The sequence below is a fragment of the Perca flavescens genome, chromosome 1 (assembly GCF_004354835.1).
Source record: "Perca flavescens isolate YP-PL-M2 chromosome 1, PFLA_1.0, whole genome shotgun sequence".
Classification (NCBI taxonomy): Eukaryota; Metazoa; Chordata; class Actinopteri; order Perciformes; family Percidae; genus Perca; species Perca flavescens.
Genome location: NC_041331.1, coordinates 9,317,783 through 9,341,915, shown reverse-complemented (window position 1 = coordinate 9,341,915; position 24,133 = coordinate 9,317,783). Strand labels below are relative to the sequence as shown.

Genomic DNA, 24,133 nt, shown 5'->3' with positions numbered 1-24,133 from the left:
AGTCATATGGAAGGCTCAAGCTCAGTCTCAGAGGGTTTAAGCGCATGCACGTACAGTAGCCTATATAATAAGGTGACCATTTCTCAAACGAAACCATGGGCAATTTGAGTTTAGCACCCAATATCATTAAAATAGGCTTATCTGATGTTCTTAACAAAAACAGGGAGACAATTGCAGTTTAATGTAATCTGACCATTGTAACTGTAATAAATTGATGTGCAGACCTACTGGTAAAATTGGGTACTTGCCTAAATATTATTTTTTTAAGATCAAATTTCTATTGTTTTTTATATTTTTGAACATACAGAACAGAAACACAATTGAACAAGAACAACAACCTTCTCCCACATGCCACCCTCTGCGGTCTCGAGAAAAAAAAAAAAAAAAAAAAAAAAAAAAAAAAACAGGAATCAGGAATCACACCTTGCGCAGTCGCTTTCCTTTAATTCTTGTGATGCTGAGGTCATTAGGACTGATATTTGTACTGCTGCGTTTTTCCATAGGTCTATAGTTGATGACTTGGCTTTGTTAATCCTTGCTGTAGAGAGCTCAATCATAACTATGACCAGAAAATACGGCAACCACTGTTTTATACAAAGTGGGTGGGGGGGAGCCAGCACTGAGCTATCATTTTCTTGGTTGCGGTTGATCCAGCTAGCCAAATTTTTTTCTGTCTCCCAAGTAGGTGTAATTTAGAGTCATCATTAAGTAACAAAACAATCGGGCCAGTAGGAATTTGACATCCTATCACATCAGATATTATTGATGTTGTTTTATTCCAAAACCATGGGCAAGAAATTTCCAGTTTGTTCAGGTTGGCAAAACGTGCAATAGGGAGTAGGAATGGCTTTAGAGACGTATCTCTTCTGAGGAGTCCAATATGTCCTATGGCATATGTTGAAGTGGATCTGCTGGTGATTTGGGTTCTTGGAACAATGGGAAATGTTGTCCCAAACTGTCTCCCAATTAATTATGTTCCCCTCCGGGCTCAGCTCGATAATAAAGTGTTTTAGGCATGGAATAGAGCTTAATATCATCCCAATGAGGCTGATGGGCCTGTAGTTTGAGCACTCCATAGGCTCTCTGCCCTTTTTGTGTATGACCGAAATTAGTTTGTTGATGAAAGCTGCCCCTCTCTATGGCCAAGGTTAAAGTTTGTAAGATGGTAGGTCGTAGTTTGTCAAAGTATTGTAGCAGAAGTTATGATGGAATTCCATCCAACCCCGGTGTTTTCCCTTTCTTAGCCGTTTAGCCGAGAAATAAATATTGGTCACAGATATTCAACATACAAAATTTTTCTTATTTTCTTTCCCCCCACCCATCCCCACCATGCTGCTGGTGCAAAAAAATAAAAATAAAAAATAAAATAAATAAATCAATAAAGAATAAAAAATAAATAATGGGAGTTCTCCTACAGATACTTGCGTCAGTTTAACATACATCCTGGACACTAATCCTCTCACCGGAGAATCAACAAGCCATTTAATGATTGGGTGCATCTCAAGACTGTTCCCCCATGGTACTCCATAACATTTTAGGGCTGATCTTAAAGGAACACGCCAACTTATTGGGAATTTAGCTTATTCACCGTAACCCCCAGAGTAAGACAAGTCCATACATACCCTTCTCATCACCGTTTGTGCTGTAACGCTGCCTGACGGTTCCAGGAGTAGCTTAGCCCAGCACAGATCCTGCAGGTAACTGGTTCCAGCTAGCCTACTGCTCCGAATTGTGACAAAAGTGACAAAATAACGCCAACATGTTCCTATTTATATGTTGTGATTTGTATAGTCACAGTGTGTACAAAAAACAACGTAACATGAGACACAGCCATCTTCTAACCGTAAACAAACCGGGAACTATATTCTCAGACAGGCTTGCTGCGAGCATATCACTCCGCCCTAGTTCTATATTCTTCCGCCTGAGAAAGAGTGAACGACACTGAGGAGCTTGCGTATGTTAGAAAAAGAATGGCGCCCCCTAATAAAGCCCGTCTGATCCAACGATATTATGGCCATCACAACAGTATCCAGCAAGAAGCTTAGCTAGTATCTTAACATCTCCGTTCAGAAGCGATATGGGCCTATAGGAGATCAACTGCGTTTTTGCCAGGTTTTAACAGGAGTGTAATATTAGCTTCTGTGAGGGTTTCTGGCAAGGCTCCCTGATCCAGTGAATGATTGAACATTTCAAGTAACAGAGGGGCTAATTTTGATGAACATTTTTTGTTAAATTCGACTGGGTAACCGTCCGGTCCGGGGGCCTTGCCACTTTGCATTGCTGAGATAGAGCTGATAACTTCATTAAGTGTAATGGGCTTATCCAAATCTGTCCTCTTATCAGGGTTTATAGAAGGGACATCTAAGTTATCTAAAAAATTTAGCATGTCCGAGTCATCCTCTGGCATTCATTTCGGCCAGCACTTTAGGTTTAGCTCTTTCAGGAAATTTTGGCACTCGGATCCAGATTGCAGGAGGATTCATTAAACTTTGAATAAAAGGATTGGAAAGTGGCGGTGATATCTTCTGTGCGGATGCTGTTGATAGCAGCTCTGGATTCGCTTTGTTTTAATTTCAGAGCAAGCAATTTGCTTGATTTGCAACCATTAAAATAGTAATTTTGCCTCACTCTGTGCATTATGAATTCAGCTCTCCTTAGCAAATCATTTAGCTCTGCTCGATTTATGACTAAAAGAGTATAAGAAAAACACGTCTTTAGAGACTGTTCTAACGATTTACGTTCCAACTCCACAATCCTTGCCTCTCTCTTTTTCTGCAAAGGAAGATGTGAAATCTCTAATAAATCCTTTAGTGGCTTGCCAAATGTACGGCGGGTCCAAAACTGAGTCAGTATTGATTGATATAAACTCCGTCAGCTTGGCTCTAAACTCTATCAAAAGCGGTGTTTTGGAGAAGGGAATTGTTAAATTGCCATCTCCTAGATCTTTCTTGCTATATTGCCTTAAGCTCACTGGAGCACAAAATATAATCAATGCGGGAATGGGTGAGGTGACGTGCGGGAAAGAAGGTGTAATCCTTGCTAGTAGGATTGTGCATCCTCCATATGTCTGTAAAATGGTGGGATTTCACAACTGAACAACAAAGGCTATTTTCCTACTCCTTATCGTGGTACATATATAAGATATCCTGCTTGAAGAGTCTTTACTGCTTTTGTCTACGGTAAGTGCAGATTTCCGCGACAGAAGCACGATGGAGCCCTTGGTTTTGGTCGTCACCAGATGAGACAGCAACCTTAAAGTATTTATTTTGTAGACGATTTACATCTCTTTTACGTAGATGTGACTCTTGTATAAGTGCCACATCCCCCCGCGGATCGTTCCCAGGGCAGTGCATCAGATGAACAAGTCCGAGTTGCGTTCAGCATGCGGTGCCAGCTTGTGTTGTATCTCTTCAGGCAGCCGAAGCCGCTGGATCTTGAGTGTGACACAGTCAGACTGGTCTGGCTCACATACCATGCTTTCCTGCTTCTCAGGTTCTGCCCCGATGTGTTGCTGCGAGGCATTCATTTCGGCCAGCACTTCCTTCACTGTGCTGTAGATCACTGATTTAAGCACACTTAGCTGCTGCTAAAAGACCCGGTTGATTAATTCCTCCATATTAGAGAACGTGTTCACATTAGCCACCACTCCATTAGCCGCAGACATGCTAGTGAATTTCTCCAAACGAGTAGACAGCCCAGGCAACAACGAGACCTGCTCTTTCGTGCCAGCTGGCGTTTCACCGAGTCACCGTGACAGCAGAACAATTTTTTTGGAAAAAGAAAAAGTAATAGACCTGGTTATTTAATGAAATACGGAGGCAAGTGTAGGAGCTCAGTTTCTCGCAAGCATAGCGGCCGTCGGTCACGTGCTTCTCCCAAGCCTAAATATTTTTATGATTTTTTTTTTTTTTTTTTTTTTTAGGCTAGCTTAAAAAGTTACATTTTATAAAAAAGTGACTAATATAAAACCATATGTAGCCCTAATATTGGATGCAGTACTAAAGAAAATTGAAAGACTAAGATGTTTATAAAAGCTGCTCTAAAGTAGGCCTACAATTTTACCAAACCTTGCAGAGCAGCACAAAGCAGAATTCCTGCAGTTAAGCGGGACAGTGAACTGTTCTCACGTATGTTTGTCTGTGGGGCGATCACATAGACTGTATAAAAAAAGAAAAACGATGCAATTGAGACATCAACTCTGTTACCCAGGTTTTTTCTTACACTTTACTCAAAATAGCAAAGCTATGTGTTATTTAACACAGGCCCCCAAAAACGGGGACGTCTGATCACAATGGACCTATAAGCTGGTCAAAATACGTTCCTGCAGGGAGCTGCCAGGAGCTGGCTCAGATGTAGGTAAGGATCTTGTTTTGGTAGAGTAGCTGAGAGAAGAGAGAATGGAAGATGAACAGAAAGGGAAAAGAGCTAGCAAGTAAATTGGAGAAAAATGTAATTCAATTCAAGATTACAGAGCTGAAACGTTTAGAAAGCTCCTCAATATGATCATTATATGATATAAACCCTTTAAATCACTTAGCAAAACAACATTATATTCCTATATTATAGAATTCTTGTATCCTTGAACTAAAATTCATGATATCTCAGGTCTCTGCTGCACAGATTATGACCTGATGATCTCTAAAATTCCTGCAATTTACATAATGTAATACCTCTTTGATTGTGATAGAAAGTACAACAGAAAAATGTATTTGGCATGTCATGGATTTTTCCATGACACTAATGATTAGGCAAAATGTCATGAGGGGGACTCACAAGGTGAAGGTGCCACATGCTCCACTACAGGATGTGACATTGACCAGGTCTTTGGCATGGCAGCCCTGGCTCTCCAGGTACACAGGTGTGGTGGACACACCGCATGGCTCACCCTTTGCAATACCTGACGCAGGCAAGAGAAACATGTTGAGAGGGAATAACATCTCATTTGACCAGATTAATAGATCATAGCATCTGTGGACAAAAATCAAGACTACGCAGCGAACACAACTACACTTGGTCTTCTAGGGTGGAAAGCATGTTTACTTTCTGCGTTTTTCGGGTTTACAGGATAACTTATATTTTACTTGGATCTACTATATTACTTCTGTTAGTTATTTCCAGTTGCAGTAAAGAGGCAAAACTAAAGCTGAGGCAATTACAAAACACAAAATGTTTCAGACAGTCTTTGACTAACAATGTGTGCTGTTTAAAGACACATTTTATCCAAACACTAGTGCTCAAAATGGTGATAAACCATTAATAAAACCAAATAAAACTTTAAAACATTCTGTAGGTCAGAATTTTAGGGTCTGGGAGTCTTTTGAGAACATGCTTCAACTGAAGCATGTTCAGTAGGAATCTGCCTTGACTTTTTCCAATAGATGACTTGTACTTATACTCATCTTTATAGAATATAGGAAGGTGCTCACAAACAGATTTTGCTTAATTTCCATTCTAATAACGGAAAATCTGTCAGAGGTCAGTTTTTATGGGCATTAATGCCAATACTCGTGCTATCTTTAAATGTTGAAAAAAATCAATGCATGTTTGGAAAAGCATGTGGCAAATGAATGTGCTCATCAGTAGAGCCATAAATAACATATTTAGAATGAACTTAAAAATGAAAGTGTCTGAGTAAGTGAGGGAGGGAAAGAGAGAGAGAAAACCTACCACAGGGCAGTTTGTGTCACAAGGTATAGGCTCACAGTCTATAATGTTAAGGGGGCTGCTGGCATTAGCCTTGTTACTACAACTGCACTTCTCACATGGCTTCATGGGCACTAGGTCTCCAACCTGGACGGACAAGGTGAGAAGGTCAGATACACATATTCATGCTTGGAAACATTAGAACTTCCTCTCAATATAATGCAGTCCAGTATCACACCACTGTAAACCTCAGTAATAAACATATAGTTATATATTAATGCCTCTGAGAGTGAACTACCTTTGTAAAGGGATAATTCATGGCTGAGCTGTTGTATTGGATTAAATTAGGTTTTACAAATGTAACTAAAGTGGCCAATGAGTGTATGTTCATAATTAGTCTGGATCAACGGAAGTACATTTCCAGGATAATTGCCTGACATCTGGATGTCCCTCACATTCTGCTCTATGTGTTGCCGTTCTCAAACTCACTTCACTTCGGGAAACAACAACAAACTTCGAGCTAGCAAGCTACACGCTGTTAATAGCAAGTTTTGAAGAAAGTTTGGATCATGCAACAAGGCAAGCTGTTGCAAGGAATGATTGTAAAGATTTACAAAGAATATGTTTACGGCTTTTACTGTCTAAATGGGATGTTGTGGGACCAATTGGTGGGAATGCTATGGACTAAGTACACACAGCGATACATAAAAATGACACAATCATACAATCTGTATTAAACAAAGCCCTCATGTATTCTTTTATTCTGTAGTCAATTCACATCAGTTTCACATGAGGGTGGTAGTAAGATGTGAGATCTCACCTGGTATTTTTGATTGTTGTGAAGTAAACCAATCAAGCAAGCATTTTAAATGTGATGCAAAAAAAAGTTTCTATTGCATAAGGACATGATTAATCCTGCCTAAACACTGTCACTACATTAACAGACTATCACATGTGCACTTAAATTAACATGTAACCATCACAGTTTTCACCACATCTTTTTTCACTGTGGTAAAAATGAAACCTGGCCAGTGTTCCAGTATGCACAAGCACTGCAGGACTATTTCCAACAGCAGACTTCCTTAGTTGTGTTTAGAATAAAACCAAGAGGACAGGATGGCACAAGACCAGAGCACTGCGTCCCATCACAATCTGTTCAGAGACACAGGTGGATGAACGAAGGAGGGGATGTTCACGGCAGCAAATGTAAGATAAACATTTATTATATAAATAACTCTAAAGAGCTCTTTCACTGGAAAGCAAGTCCTTAAAAAAACCTTGGTTTTCAGAACAAGCAAGAAACGAACACGTGGCAAATCCTTTACAATTACATAGTACAAAAATGGATGGATTTACACATTTAAATACAGTATATATATTTTGGTTTGGCTACCTTCTTGGTGCTCACTTACCACACTTCTCCTTTTGACAGCAGCCAACTATTTCAGTGACCTTGACCTGACCCTCTTCATCACAGCTGAGGGACGGCTGTGCTGGACAGGACACGGGACGGCAGCTGACCTGCAGTGTGTCCTCCTCACATATATCTTTAGAGTTTTCTCTCCACATAGAATTGGCCTGAGGACACAATGTTTATTGTATTATAAGCTATTTGGGCCTTTCCAAAGGTTAATAAAAAGGAACTGGCATCGTAGACAAATCATTTACCTGTGTCCAACTTCCATTTGACAGCCGACAAATTTCTATTTGGAGAAAAATATAAAGTATATGTCCTTTCTATTATTAAAAAAAAATAATTTTCCCTTGCTAGGTTAATAAAATATTATTCTTTCTATTCTTCTTATTGTCCCACTTCTTATTCTAAACATTGTTTTAAAAACTGGATTGACAGTCCTTAAAGCGGTGATAGAATGATTATATAGGGTATTTCACACTGTTCCTTAAGGTCTCCTAATAGGATATGTATCATTGGTTGGGCTAAAAATTGCCCGAATGCTATTTTATGGGCACTTAACTACCCTGTGAATATGGCCCTATTTGTAACAAGAGCTTTTCTTCCAAATATGGTATGCTCATGAATTGGTTTGAGCGAACTACATAGAAACACATTGGAGACGAGACAGCAGGTCTCATATTTCAGACACTGCAATGTTTCGTTACTATATTCACTTCTGAGACTTTCTTATGCGAGAAATCAACTATATAAAGCTCAAATATGAGCCGTTTTATGAAAATGTATGGCTAAATGCAAATTTGGTAAGACGTGTCAGATTTCAGGAGGTCCACACAGTCTGACGAGACAGCGGCAGTCCTGCTGCCGTTACTGGGTTACGGCAGCTCGGGGCTCTGCGGAGCTGCCCGGCTGCCGGCATAACTGTAATATATTTACAGTTTGAATTTCATCACGCCACTTATATAACAGCTACCCTAAGGTCTTACACAGCTAACGCTTGTGTCCGATTTCAATTTAATGGATTTTTGTAAATAGGAGGGGTTTCGTTAGCTGCTAGTGTCCATTCAATCCTATGGGTAGCTAAAGATCGAAGCTAGCTAGCTAGTTACACTTTCGGTATAACTATAATATATTTACAGTTTGAATTTCCTCACACCACTTATATAACAGCTACCATAAGGTCTTACAAAGCTAACGCTTGTGTCCAATTTCAATTTAATGCATTTTTGTGAATAGGAGGGGTTTCGTTAGCTGCTAGTGTCCATTCAATCCAATGGGTAGCTAAAGATCGAGGCTAGCTAGCTAGCTACACTTTCGGTATAACTATAGTATATTTACAGTTTGAATTTCCTCACGCCACTTATATAACAGCTACCATAAGGTCTTACAAAGCTAACGCTTGTGTCCGATTTCAATTTAATGCATTTTTGTGAATATGAGGGGTTTTATTAGCTGCAGGATTTCCTTCAATCCTAGGGGTAAAGATCGTGACTAAGTGCAGGCCCTGGAGCTCTGTCAGGGCCTCGGCATTTGGTAGTCCAGTCACCCACGAACGGTGACCGGCTTCCGGTCGTGACGGAGATCCATTTAGCTCACAGTGAGCCGGGGTCTAACAAGGAGGACACACCGGGCGGTAAGGCAGCACCGGCCGCAGTCATGTTAGCCTGCTGAGCTCCTGCTGAACTGCGACACACAGTCGGACAAAATTTGCAATTAGCCATCAATTTTCGTAAAATGGCCCATATTTGACCTCTGAGATCTGTGTGACCTAGCTAGATTCAGAAGACTAAGCTGACCTCAGGTCAGTGGTGTATCCTATGCAAATGTTGGGGCATGACAAAGACTAGGGGCCCTATCTTGCACCCAGCGCAATTGCCTTTGTACACCGACGCATGTATCATTCCTATTTTGCACCCGACGCACAGCGGACTTTTCCCTCTACAGACGCACGTCGGTAAAATAGGGAATGTATTTGCGCTCCCGGGGGCAGTTCTGCGAAAAGAGGAGGCGTGTTCAGGCGCAAACGTTACTTGGTGCTATTTTGCAGTTTCAGAAAACAATTCCGCCAAGAAAAACCTGGTCTAAAGTCAGCGGCGCTATTCTAAAGCTCGTCAGTAGCTCGTTATTCAGATGGTATTTTAGGGGCGCATGCTTAGCCATAATGTAGCGTGTGCATAACGCGCATACACTTCTCTCATCTAAACGGACACAGCAGTTCCCATTTTTGCAAACCATACATAATTACAAAGGAAAATATTACTGAAAATGCGCTTCAGGTGTTTGGATAGGTCAAGAGGCACTTTACAGTACAGTCCTCAAAAAGTCACAGCATTCTTTGTGGCTTGTTGTGTTTTACACAACATTTCCATGAATCATGGAGGTGTTGATGACATAAATGAGGAAATATTAGAGGACTTAAGGAGACGTGATGTTGAACTACGGTGGGATTGGACACCCCGGCGGATTCTGGTCCGGGGGTGGCAATGCGCGATGTGCTCCTGCGTAGCGGGTGGACGGAGATGGAGTGGGGGGAAGAGGAAGGGGCACAACAGGGGCAGGTAGTGCGTTTGGAGGCCCACGCTCCATGGCTGCAGCAATCCTCTCCAGACTGTGGAGATCCGCCCAAGAGGCCCAGCAACATCGCCACCAGGCCAAGACGGGCATTTATTACTTTGCCGCATCTCGTGCGCCAGGCAAATCCGCCGTTATAATAGCAATCCACCATGGAACAAGCGCGCCTGCTCTTAAAATGTGAGATGACGCTCTGATTGGTTTATTGCACGTTACGCCCAAACCACACCTAGCTACTTCAGACCAACCCATTTTAGATTTGCGTCGGGCGCAAGACTTATTTATCCCGCCGGTATAATAGCAACAGCGCCCGAGATCCGCCCACAAAGCTACTTGCGTTTTGCGTTTCATACTTGCGTTTCAGATCGTTAGGGCCCTAGGAGTTGAGAAGTTGACGTCAACTTTTAGATCTGTTGAGATTCGCCCGTTTTCAGCAGCAGTTTCAAATTGTGAGATTTGCAGAGGAAAGAGGTGTCAATGGGATTTTGAGGTTCTATGTATGTCCTATTTACTCCTCCAAACATTTTCAACTATGACAAGGTAAAATCGGTTTTGCATTCTAACGCCCCTTTAACTCAGGCACTGTGTTATAGCGAGGGGTCACTACTCGCTCTGCTGCAGATACAGTAGTCAGGTGCATGGTCTGTATTTTAATTGGCTGATTAAAATACAGCAATACTTACAGCTTTGATGGCTTGAGTCTCAGCTTTCTTAAATCTTAAATCACTGCTTAAGCTAAATAAGTTTTGTTTTTAGATGTAGACAAAAAGAGACTAAACAGGTGAAGCTGAAACTTGTATCATGTGCAGACCATCAGAAAAGTTGGTAGTTCTGCAAAACAGTGGATTAAATAATTACATTTTGGAATGTTTCTTGAATCATTCTACAATCAGCTACAGTATGGCAAAGTTATGGTAAAACATTAAGGTCAAAGAGAGAAATATGTTGTTGTCATGGTGCAAACCTGGGTTTATGGCATAAAAGAGGAACTGGTTACTTAGTCACAAAAGGCCATTAAAAAGTTCATAGCTTCCATAGCTGTTGCCATATAGTATTGGGGTGGCTGTGGCTTGGAGGTAGAGTGGTTACCCCTCAACCACAAGGTTGGCAGATCAATCCCAGGCTCTTCTGGCCACATGTCAAAGTGTCTCTCATCCTAATACTTAGGATGGGTTAAATGCAGTAATATAATTTCACTACATTGTATGTGACTATTAAGAATAAAGCTTGATCCTAGTAGTGCTATCTGCTCTTACCACAGGTGGGCACACATTCATTAGAGGAGGAAGAAGTAATCTGGCCAGAAGCAACTCTCCAGCTTCACATTTGTCATGGCACTGAACTCACTGACAATATAAATGAATTTCTGGTTGTACCTAAAGGAACAAACACATACTGTGGTCAAAGCATAAATGAATGAAAATTGATTGAGTGTGATGAGCAACAACAATGTGTTGGTAAATTGCTGTACTAGGAATCACAGGTAGCCTCCACCTGAGGGGCACACCCCCGATAGACTTTGGGCCTTGGAAATGTATATTCTATTAAGAGATGAAAAGAGAAAAATTATCATTTAGCTAAGGTCACTGCTGTAATGTTGTTATTAAAGGTAATAGTAGTAGTGCTTAACTATAACATGACATATTCAGGTTGCATACCACAGAGTCTGTTGGTGGCACTTCTCCAGTCAATACACAGTCCAGTCTCAGCACAGGCATCAGCATAGGTTTGTAAGCTGGTGCAGCCAACGTGATTTATGTGCATGTGGCAAATGTCAAACTCACAGGCCACAACAAATGGAGTGTAGTCAATAACCTTGTGGCAAGCTTCAAACACACTGAGGAAAATTGGATTTATAGTCAGTATGGACAAACTGAATGCATCATTACACATTATCAAGAAGTGATTAAACCAGTATTGCTTGTCAGGTGTGTTTCAAAGCTGGAATGTAATTTGTCTAAAAAGGTTTTTTCCAAAGATGGAATCCGTAACACGGAAGGCTTCATTTATCTGTTAAAGTAATAACCTTTTGTCATTCAGACAGCTGTCTTAATTTATGCAATAGCATATTCAGGCATGACATGACAGTGATAGAATTAATATTAGGCCTCGACCCCCCCTCTGGCACCCCTAAGTGTGGCAAATATTTTAATACATTTTTAACCCAACCTTTATCTTTAAGAGGGGATATTATTCATGTGCAGTGATAAATAAAACGTAGGTTAACACTTAATGGGCTCCTTGTTCTGATGTGAGCTTCATGTTAATTGGACAGCATTAATTCAGATTTGATCTGTGTTCAAAGTTAAAATAGTCAAGGTAATGTCCACTGCTCATATAGACTGTTTATAAAACACTCCCTTACTATTGATTAAATAAAAAACTATTAAATACATAGAACATGTGATTTGAAGAATTTTTACATTCTTAAATCCACAGCGGAGATGTATTATTCAAACTAACCAATGTTTGAACCTGATGATACAGATGACTAGTGCAATTTCTGAAATGTTTTGCGCTTTTCATCCTACCTGCCCTTAATGATCTCACAGATGGTTGTATCGCAGGTGCTAGGTGTAGACATAGACATAGGCATAGGCATAGGCGTAGATGCGTATGTGTTGTTAGCATGGATCAATTTTGCCACTTGGCAACATGCAGTCATCTGTCCGGTTGTTGTCACATGTGCCTAAAGAAACCCACAGCATTATGAATCATACTGATTGCAGAATGGTTTAAATAGGTACAATAAGTTATATCTGTTCTGTTCAATATCAGGTTCACAAAATATTTAACTTCTATTCATAAACATGTCATTTATCAACTGCTGTCCAAACTCTACATTGAGTAAGATACTATTAATTTCTACTGCAGGACTCACCACACTGTCCCTCGGTGTTGCCGTCAAATTTACTATAGGGCAGGTGGAAACTGAATATGAGCCCTGAGAAGGTGATCTTGGCATGGATTTCAGGGATGACAAGCACTGTCTCTATACCGGTGGAGGTTATACGGAAGTCACCATTCTGGTATGCAGGACTCACATGCTTTCCATTCACAGTGGTCTAAAACAAAAAGCATTATGATATAAATGTCCGAAATAACCCATGATGCAAGTCTTTGTAAGGTCCAATCCACCAACAGTAAGTCATTCTTTGGACAGGTTTTACAAATAAGAATCAGGTCAGGTAGAACACAGTCTCACTCCCAACGTGTCAAAAACCGAGGCTTGGTCAATTGGTCGTCACTTTGATGAGTTGGGCTGTCAGGTATGGAGTCCAAACCAGTGGTTGAATTTGCACAAAAAAGGCAATTGCTGCCAGGATAATTAAACATTTTAGTTTGAATTAAAAATGGAGAAAGATAATAGTGTCATTTAATTACCTGATTTGTGTAAATGCCATTGACCTCCTTCTGCATTATACAAATTCTGTAGCTTTTGTAAAATACAGTGATGGACTGAGGACAGGCCAAGCCTTCAGCATAACCCCAGTAGTAGTTATCGATCATAACACTGAATTTGTATTTGGGCAATATCTCCTTCATCAGCCAGTAGGAACAGTTGCCTTGAAAAACATAGTAGGTTCCATCGAAGGTGACATAATGGGGGTCTCCCCAACCATAGCAGATACCTTCAAACAAAATGTATATATTTCATTTTTAAAATTACATTTCACGTAATCTGGGTATCATCTAAGACATCCAATCCAGTGTTAAATCAAATATAAGTAAAATATAAAAAAACTGTTAAAATGCTTTCACATTGTTTAACCTTAGGGTTTTGCAACCAAGCATCATTTTTGAGGGTCAGACTTATATTGGCATTCATAGTGGAAGCAGCATCTGTCATCATCCAGCACTTCAATAGCAGGGAAGTTATTTGCACATACTACGGCCTTTGGAGTTGGACACTGGTACTGTGTATGGTTATAGGTCACCTTGCCATTATCACATGTTCCTACAAGACAGTTACTCTCCTTCCAAATTTCACCATCCTATGGGGACAATCATAGATTGAAATAAATAAAAAAACAGAGAGGGCTGGTATTGTCATAAAATACCATATGAATTAGTCATACAATATCCTTAGCAAATTTAATGATAACATTTTAAGGATTAAGCAGTAGGCTACTACTTAACAATTGTGTATACAAATAAAGTTAAAGAATTCCCTGGTTTATTACATGGATGGTGGTCTTTGATTACTATATGACAGCTTTCATTGCAGTACCCTATATAACAGTAGCCATCATGGTCCGTCATATTGTAGACTATTGAGTCTGAAAATGAGGCACAGGGAGATTGTCGAAAAGGGGTTTGTCACATATCACACATGATATATAGTACAGAGGCTATCATATATAACATGTATGCACTATATACTGTCCATCCCATAGATCAATCAATCAATCAATCAATCAATCAATCAATCAATCAATAATTTCAGGTGTCTCTTTGACAAATGAAAGAGCAGCTGTACACTCTCACTACAAGGCTATTCCAAAGATACTGATACTTTGGAAACTAAGCTTAGCTTAACTCGTCTTGACAGTGCTGACCTCTGTGGGAACACAGAGCCAGAGTTCAAAACAGAGGGGCTTGACAACTGTGGTGTGCCATCTAGGTTAACCTTTTTCCTACTGATGGGAACAAGAATATTTGAAATTGGTCCAGTACTAAGCAAGACCGCTGCAGTCAGCAGCATCGAAAAAAAGCTAAAATGTAAGTTATTGGAAATTGCGCATCTTCAATTTACGTTCACTCAGTGTGCTTGTTTTACCACTCACATGCTCACATTATTGTTCTAACTGTCATTATGGAAAAGATTCCTACAGAGGTCCACCTTTTTTTTAAAGAGAAAGATCCTTTTTGTTTAACATAAAAACATAGCCGGAATCACTATCATTATACTCACCAGACTCTATTTGAATAAATAATAATTTTATCATCGTAACACACAAAGCCGACAAAAACAAAATAAATTATAAACCTTAGTTCGTCTTTCCACTGTTCCAACAATCACCACTCTGTTTTGGTTGAAAATACATAATTTACCCATTAACATGAGAAAATATGTTGGCTCTTTAAACGTTAAAAGTATTGTTTATTTAAATACAAGACTCCATTTAAATAAACGATACTTTTAACGTGGGTTCGGCAAAAGCGATTTTTGAGCTTTTTAAACAAAAATGATCTTACTCTTAAACAAAAAGGTCTATTCTTTCCATAATGTTGTTAGACACTTAAAATAACAATTTGAGCTTGTCAACGATGCACAAATGCCTTTTATGATTGCATTGCAGCCTGGTTTGCGGCTGCCAATTACAGCGTATCTCGCTCAGTATTGGACTAATTTCAAAGATTTTTGTTGACATTAGTCACTTAGACACCAAATGGTGTCCACGTTGACAAAAAATTAAATAACCCTTTAATTGTTCAATAAAAGTATGTTTAGTAAAGATGGTTTGCCACATGTTCAACATAAAATAGTTAAAGGTGCTCTAAGTGATGTGACGCGTTTTTTATGATACAACATTTTTCGTCACATACAGCAAACCTCTCTTCACTATCCGCGAGCTGCCTTTCCCCTGAACACACTGTAAAAAAACACGGTCTCTGTAGACAGCCCAGGCTCCACAAACAGCAAACAAAAACAAACTGTGCCAACCTGCCCCACGAACCATAACAAACAGTGTTCCAGCCAATAACCGACAAGAAGGAGCTGGTTGAGCAATCACTACAGCAGCGTTAGCATGTAGGCTACTTCCACAATGCGTATTCATGACTCAACCAGCTCCTTCTTGTCGGTTATTGGCTGGAACACTGTTTGTTCTGGTTCGGGGGGCAGGCTGGCGCAGTTTGTTTTTGTTGGCGTTTGTGGAGCCTGAGCTGTCTACAGAGACCGCGTCTTTTTACAGTTTGTTCAGGGGACAGGCAGCCTGCGGATAGTGAGGAGATGTTTGCTGTATGTGACAAAAAAATGTTGTAGCCTAAAAAACGCATCACATCACTTAGAGCACCTTTAAGTTAGCTGGCCAAAGTTTTAATGTGTCATGTAGGGATTACATTATTGTGACTAGATTTGTTAAGTTAAAATGGTGACAAGGATTTTGCACAATGATGTCTGAAATAGATACATGTTAAAAAGTGTGTGACTTTATAAAGCAGAACTTACCAGGTGGGAACATGATACCATTATAACGGCAATGGCAAATTTGAGCTGCAGTAGATGGCACAGTAGTTGGTTGAGAGGGTTTTCCTGTGACTATAGGTAACTCAGTTGTGGTAGAAGGTGTTGTGGTTGTACTAGTAGGTGTAGGTGACGGAATTGTTGTTTCAGTTGTGGTAGAAGGTGTAGTGGATGTCGTAGTTGAAGGTGCTGTAGTTGGACTTGTGGGGGAAGGAGCTAAAGGTGTTGTAGTTGGAACTGAAGTTGAGGGAGTTGAAGGTGTTTTAGTTTGAACAGCAGATGTTGGTGGCTGACTAGTGGTTGGTGTTTCAGTTGTGGTTGATCGTGTAGTGGTTGTAGGTGGCTGAGTTGTTGTTTCAGTTGTTGTAGATGGTGTAGTTGTCGTAGTTGAAGGTGTTGTAGTTGGAACTGTAGTTGAGAGAGTTGAAGATGTTGATGATGGAACTGTAGTAGAATAATCTTGTGTTGGACACCCACAGCATTTAAATTTAATCTCATAATCAAAACACTCTTGCTGAAACCCTTGTTGTTTGTTGTAGCGTATGAGACCAACATCTTTATTGCAAATCACATTTTGTCCCACCTGTGACATGGAAAGTCCTGGGTAAAGGATAGCTCTACACTGGACTTCTTCAGGAGCTGAGCATATATGGTAACCTGCAGAGATTACATTCTGGATGGATTCATTGTCTCCACCATCAGGGCCTGATGTGGGCTTGCCACGAATAATCCATTCTGACCACCCACATGTCACATCATGTCCCCCTGGGCAAGGTGTAGATGTTGATGGCTGACTAGTGGTTGGTGTTTCAGTTGTGGTGATGATGTAATGGTTGTCGTAGTTGAAGGTGTTGTAGTTGGAACTGTAGTTGAGGGAGTTGAAGGTGTTGTAGTTGAAACTGTAGTTGAGGGAGTTGAAGGTGTTGTAGTTGGAACTGTGGTAGAAGGTGTAGTGGTTGTACTAGTAGTTGTAGGTGGCTGAGTTGTTGTTGTTTCAGTTGTAGTAGAATGTGTAGTGGTTGTCGTAGTTGAAGGTGTTGTAGTTGGAACTGTAGTTGAGAGAGTTGAAGATGTTGATGTTGGAACTGTAGTAGAATAATCTTGTGTTGGACACCCACAGCATTTAAATTTAATCTCATAATCAAAACACTCTTGCTGAAGCCCTTGTTGTTTGTTGTAGCGTATGAGACCAACATCTTTATTGCAAATCACATTTTGTCCCACCTGTGACATGGAAAGTCCTGGGTAAAGAATAGCTCTACATTGGACTTCTTCAGGAGCTGAGCATATATGTTAACCTGCAGAGATTACATTCTGGATGGATTCATTGTCTCCACCATCAGGGCCGGGTGTGGGCTTGCCACGATTAATCCATTCTGAAAACCCACATGTCACATCATGTCCCCCTGGGCAAGGTGTAAATGTTGGTGGCTGACTAGTGGTTGGTGTTTCAGTTGTGGTTGATGGTGTAATGGTTGTCGTAGTTGAAGGTGTTGTAGTTGGAACTGTACTTGAGGGAGTTGAAGGTATTGTAGTTGGAAATGTGGTAGAAGGTGTAGTTGTTGTAGTATTAGTTGTAGGTGGCTGAGTTGATGTTGTTTCAGTTGTTGTAGAAGGTGTAGTGGTTGTCCTAGTTGAAGGTGTTGTAGTTGGAACTGTGGTAGAAGGTGTGGTAGTGGTTGTACTAGTAGTTGTAGGTGGCTGAGTTGTTGTTGTTTTGGTTGTTGTAGAAGGTGTATTGGTTGTCGTAGTTGAAGATGTTGTAATTGGAACTGTGGTAAAAGGTGTGGTAGTGGTTGTACTAGTAGTTGTAGGTGGCTGAGATGTTGTTTCAGTTGGGGTAGAGGGTGTGGTGTTTGTAGTAGAAGGTGGTTTAGTCGGTATGGTTGTGAAAGAAATAGTACGTTTTGGTGATGTGTTGCACATCACTGTCTTGCAACACTTTACCTTTATTTCATAATTGAAACATATGGGAGGATACTGTAACCTGTTCTCACACAGGAGTCCTTGGTTATTACATGTCACTTTTTGTTTCAATTGATTTAGGGGAGTCAGCGGATAGTGCTTCAGGATAGTCAGAATTTATCCATTGTGACCAGTAGCATAATGTTTCCTGACAAGGTGTTTTGGTAACATCTTTAGTCGTTGTAGGTATTGAAGGTGTTGTAGAAGGAGTAGGCTCTGTTGGGCATACACTATAGTCACAACACAGAACTCTGACTTGGTAGTTAAAGCACAAGGCCAATGGTCCTAACTGGTGTTCATTTCTGCAAGTCAGCCCATTCGCCAGATTACATCCCACCACTTGTCCCACATTTTCAATGGTGGCATTAGGGAATTTCTCAGCTCTGCATTGGATCTGACTTGGCTTGGCACATCTTGTGCCCTGCCTCTCTAATTTTTTCGTATGTTTCAATGTCTCCTCCTGGAGTTCCCAGTGTCGGGAAGCTGGTATCATACCATGGCGACCAATTACAAGGATTACATGGGACTGGGACTGTGTGTGGCTCTGTGGACACACATGATATATGTGTTGGTTATGTGGTGAATCTTACGTAGTATAATACAGCTTACTATGTGTTCACTTTCCAAAATGAATACCTTGCACATACCTTGTGTGGTTGATGAAAAAACAAAGGTGGTTGTAGACTGGCTGGCTATAGTAGTGGTTGTAATGGGCACATGTGTTGTCGGTGTGGATACTGGGCATCTATATGAACTGTGGTCAGTGGTACCATTATTTCCACACACTGCTGTGATGGCAGTTACCATGTCCATCTGTTGTGTTATAAATTACATTTCCAGGGGGATATTTGTTTCCATTATATGTGCAAGTACAGGCTGTCAAAAGAGGAGATGTATTGTTAACATATTAACCTAACATAAGTATATATTTTTTGCAACCAACAATCTCTCCAAATATTTGCATACCTTGGGCATCATACTGACATTGGATAGTCATTGAACTGCATGTACTTCAAGAAAGAAAACATGAAATATGTCAGTTTTGATTTGTTTTATTTTAACCTACCACAAATAACCTTGATTGGGACATGTAATGTAGACCTACCATGTTTGACAGTTTTCAGTTGTTGGCACTTTGTCACTATCATTGTAGTGTTTCCCCTATTTATCGTAGCAGCCACATTGTTCTTTTAACACACATGTCATTGTATCCTCATCAAAGTATGGCTGAGCAGGATGACATTTTGGATAGCAACCTAATTAAAAAGCAAACGGCTGTTTATACAATGCAAGAAATTGGTTACTTATTACTTGTTGGCATTATTGCCAAACCATGGATTCCACCAGTTAAAATAGTTTTTGTGATCACCTGGCCTTGATATTGATATTATTCGTCAATTTAATAAACACAACTTTAATACAGCCAATGTAAAAAAGACAATTGATGTGCATCAATTGAATTTAATGTGATTGTAGGTTAGGTCAAGTTATGAAAACGTGTCATGTTGTACCTTCTAGAGGAGGCATCTGTGGCGAGCAGCTGCCGGAGGGGTTCCTGCAGGATTTCATACATGGAGATCCACATGGCATGTAGTGCCATTCACATTCACCAGGGGGATTGTAGTAATCACAGAAGATAGCTAGGAAAAAAAACACTTAGTATAGACACATTCCAGACTGGATTATTCAGATCCATTCATGATTTTTGTGGTTGTTCATAGCCTTTTTTACCTTTATACTAGGCAGACATGGTACATTGCCCTGAAACCAGAGCATTGCAATACTCATTTTCTATTTCAATTTCATCTTTCTTGGAAATTGGTTAAAATAAAGTGGCCTGTGTGTCTGATGGAAAGCCTTTAACCTTTAGGTATCCACTGCCCTAGTTTTAAATGAAAATGATCAGCTTGATAATCCCTTTTCAGACTGGCCCTTAGAGGGCATGGACATGCTTGATAAAGCAGCTGAGCGCTGATACCCTATTACCAAGAGCAGTGTATGGCAGCCACCTTCAAGGCTTTCATGGAGTGACCAAAACATCAGTGAATCACCCAATCACAGCTTGGATGGGGTGGGACATTAAAAAAGGTTGATGTGATGTAGCAAACTTATTGAACTCATTGTTAGATGCTAATGGTGATGATTATTGATCTGTCCCTTGCTGTGTTAAATGGTGCTGAAAATAATTAAGAATTTACCCGAATAGTTTCCTAAGAAAATGATATAGTAATCATGAAATCCTTTAACGTTGTGATCCTGAAGTTTTTCTTCAGTTATGGTAAACACTTGAGAACTATGATCTCTGAAAGATTAGTCTGAAACCCCTTGTATATGGGAGTAAATTGCATGATAAATGTGTCTTATTCTTTAGTTTTAGAAAATAACTTTTTACGTTGGTTCTTACAGCAATAGTAGTTCTCAGAACTTTAATAAATATTGGTCCCAGATCTCAAAATGAATCAACAGCATTTAAGATTCCGTCTTTAAAAAGGCCTAGGGCAGAAATATAGATATTACTGATGATGACAAATGGTTATAATTGTGTTTATATTGTATGAGTTATTGATACAAGCTATTACAGATTTGATAGTATAGCGATATTACAGTACTGAGTAACTACAAAATTGGATAGTTTTGCTTGCTACTTGATGCAACCCTGTTAAACTTGTCTTTCTTTATCTTAAAAATAAGTTTCATCTTTGTTACTCACAACAAATCTTTGGGGTTCTCCATCGTATACAGGCGCCAGCTTGATTACAGGATTCAGCATAAGCAGCCACAGCAGTGCAGAAACACAGTCTCCACCTGTGTCACAAGCACAGGAGTCAAATACACATGCCTCATAGTATGGAGCAGGATCCACCTAAAACAAGTGTAAGAGTATACACTAATGAGTTATAAACAGGTATGAAAGAGCAGGAAAGGTACTGCTGCTAAGAGTCAAAAAAATATTTTTTTACTCCACTACAGTCATCCGACAGTTACTAATTACTCTACTATAATTAACTATATCAGCATTTTAGTACAGGTCATGTGAACATTTTAGAGAATATTGTCAGAGATTAAACCATGCGACAGTATATAAAATAGTTCCTCACCACATTAGACTGCATAAATGTTAATGCCTTGCAAATAATTATCAAATGATATACAGTAATATATAATTACTTAACACTGAAAGGGGGCATGATAAATGATTTTTTTTTTTCAAGCTGGACTCTATTATTAGTTTAACATGGTCTCCACTTCAACAACAACCTACAATGGAGTGGCAGGGAGAGAAGACGTCACTCTGGATAATGCTGCACTGTTTCTGGGCCCACGCCTGTCTCTATGGGTTTGCTGTGCAGGGGCTGGTGATGCTGTGAGCATCTCTGTAATTGGTGAATCCTTCCAGCTGTTCCCAAACACCAGTGGGTAATACCACCACAGCATGGCACCTTGTGGTGAAGTCATTATTTGCATTGTCATCATAGTTGCCACACAGCCCACACACATAACCCTGAGTTCCTTACATTATTATATAATATAATATCAAAGCAAAGATTGTCTTTTGTTGTCTGAACAGATCAATTGTAGTCACCTCCTTTCACATACTGCAGTGTTACCTTATATTTTGGGCTTTCCACTTGAAAGCAGCTGGTAGCTTCCCTCTGCTAGAATCAGTTCTGCACTCTAAAAAATTAACCAAAATGTATTTTGGTTAATTTTATACATGCACTGCTAATTTCACTCATCTCAACATCTCAGGAAACTGAAGTTGTTTTTTTGAAACATTTTATATGACTGTTTATCCCCAGGAAGATCTTGATGGTCATGGAGCAGGTGGTTCCTGTGGTTTCACAGGAACATTCTCAGTGACCACTCTGAAAGTTCCATTAGTCTGAGCACTGCCACAGTAGTCATCACACACACACACACACACACACACACACACACACACACACACTTTCAATTCAATTTTATTTATAGTATCAAATCATAACATAGGTTATCTCGAGACACTTTACAGATAGAGTAGGTCTAGACCACAATCTATAATTTACAAAGCCCCAACAATTCCAACAATTACAGTAATTCCCTCAAGAGCAAGCAGTGCGACAGTGGCGAGGAAAAACTCCCTCTTGGGAAGAAACCTCGGACAGACCCAGGCTCTTGGTAGGCGGTGTCTGACAGGCCGGTTGGGGGTGTGATGAACAGTGGCAATATTAGTCACATTAATAATGGAACAGTGACTGGATGTAGCGGGAAGCTGCAGGGTTCAGCAGGGAGTGCAGCAGGACCACGGCGACAGCTGGAACCAGGATCGTGGTGCCAACGTTCTCCAAGGAAATACGCTGGGGGAAAAAACATAAGGACTCCGGGGAGTAAACTCCCCAGAAGCTAGGATTAGTAACAAGCATTTCTGGGACGGGATACACACAGATAGTTATAGTAATAGTTATAGAAAGGGAGAGGAGAGAGCAACTCAGTGTGTCAAAGGAAGGAAGGAAGTCCCCCGGCAGTCTAGAACTATAACAGCGTAACTATAACAGCGTGACTAAGAGAGACAGGTCATAACATTTCAAATGCTTATTGTCTGTCTCTGCTTGCATGCAACATCCAAGAGTATGGCATCCCTTTGATTTTGTGCAGCAAACCAGACCTTTTGTAGGACAAGGTCAAAGTTAATGATTTTGGTTTCATTATTTGTTATTTAATATTATGTGTGCATTTATACCTGAGCAACAATGTATTCACAATTGCCATCAAATGTGAAGCGCTTCTGATCAAAAGTCATGTAGTGTCCATCACCATAGACAAAGCAGGTTCCATCACACTGGTTGGTAGTGCAGTGCCACTTCCTGTCTTTACAAGTGCTGTAAACAGATACTGATTAGATGGCATCATGTTTATAATAAAACACAATTTATTAACAGCTTTCTTTTCATTTGCTAAACAGTGGTCCCAACTGAAGCCACATGTGCAAAACTCTAACCACAGTCTGCATTATGAACAGTCACCTGAGCTAAACAGTTAACATCACCTGCAAAACTCATTCCAAGCAACACAACTCTTCACACATGTCAAAACAGGCTCAGTACAGTGAAACTCTTTGAACAATCCTCATCGAGACAGCACACACTGTCACTCAGAACACACTGAGAGAAAAACACTACCATCAAAAACCAATACAGAAATTATAAACTTGTAATCTTTACAGTTTGAATAAGTTGAGAGACTTCACACAAATCTATATTTTCTTTAAAGTGAACTTCTTCCACATGCATTTTTCATTTCTAAAAATCTTTTTTAACAACGTGGTCTATAAGTGTAGCCCTTATTTCATCAGAAAATGACATCTTGTTGTCTTCTTCTAGGTCTTCCTCCTCCTCCGCATTTGCACTCTCCCTACCACTCTTCTCCCTCCACCAACCTGTCTATCTTGGTACATTTCTGGAAAAAAGGCTTTCTGATCTTTTTCCTATATATATACAGTAATGAGAAAGCATGTCCAAACGTTTGACTGGTACTGTATGTGTTCACTAACAAGTGTCAAACAAGACACATGCTTAGGTTTGCAGCTTAAATTGCAATCAGCAGTGTTTGAAATGCACCAGGTTGAAATCCATTCTGTTTTGAATGTGTGGTTAACAGTTTTGACAGCAGTGTGTTAGCATTTAAACAAAGTGCTGTAAATGGTAATTAAAGCCATGGGATAAGTGTGTTAGCTTTTGAAAACTGTTCAAGCTATGAAAAACGAACTAGAGTTTGGTCCACATGAACTGCTGCTGTGCAGATTGTAGTTAGAGTTTCGCACGTGGTTCTAGTTGTCATTTAGCAATCGGAAAAAAAAAGTGTAGTACATGTCAGTCACAGATGGAGGTGTAACCAAAAGAATCAGGTACCTGCTGAAAAGTTATAGCTTTATCGTTACATCATTTCACTCTACTTGTGTTTACAGTAACTTACCAGGTATTGCAGTCCACCTTGGTGGTCTCTCCAGGCTGGTAGGAGACACCGTTGTGAACACAAGGACAAGCCTCTGGCTTAATGCAGCCTCCTTTACCATCAGACACCATCCCAGATGGACACATACAGCCGGAGACACACCCTGTGGCCATCTGCAGAAGAGATCAAATGTACAGTTCAAAGTCATAGGTTACATTTATGCACCAGCAGAGAAAATATTTAACCTACCTCAGAGCTCAGATTATCCAAATATTTGACCTAGACATAATCTTATAATCTGTATTTGTAGGTAAATGTTTCTTTATATTGGGCAAAAGGTGACTCACACAGGCCATGTCTAATGTGTTGCAGCTCTTCTCACACTCAGTTCCTTTTGCAACTGGGTCATTAGCAGAGCA

The 24,133-nt window shown here is 40.1% G+C and overlaps 1 protein-coding gene and 1 long non-coding RNA gene across 2 annotated transcripts in view; both read right to left on the bottom strand.

Moving 5' to 3' along the window:
• Positions 1 to 24,133, bottom strand: part of LOC114554979 (mucin-5AC-like) — a 108,041-nt gene that overhangs the window by 48,289 nt on the left and 35,619 nt on the right. The gene's annotated exons all lie outside the window — the stretch shown is intronic.
• LOC114562084 (uncharacterized) lies at positions 18,244 to 19,417 on the bottom strand. Its single transcript, XR_003693441.1, has 5 exons — positions 19,295 to 19,417; positions 18,889 to 19,039; positions 18,750 to 18,793; positions 18,431 to 18,659; positions 18,244 to 18,327 (listed from the first exon to the last, which is right to left on the bottom strand). It is a non-coding gene; the product is annotated as an uncharacterized LOC114562084 (long non-coding RNA).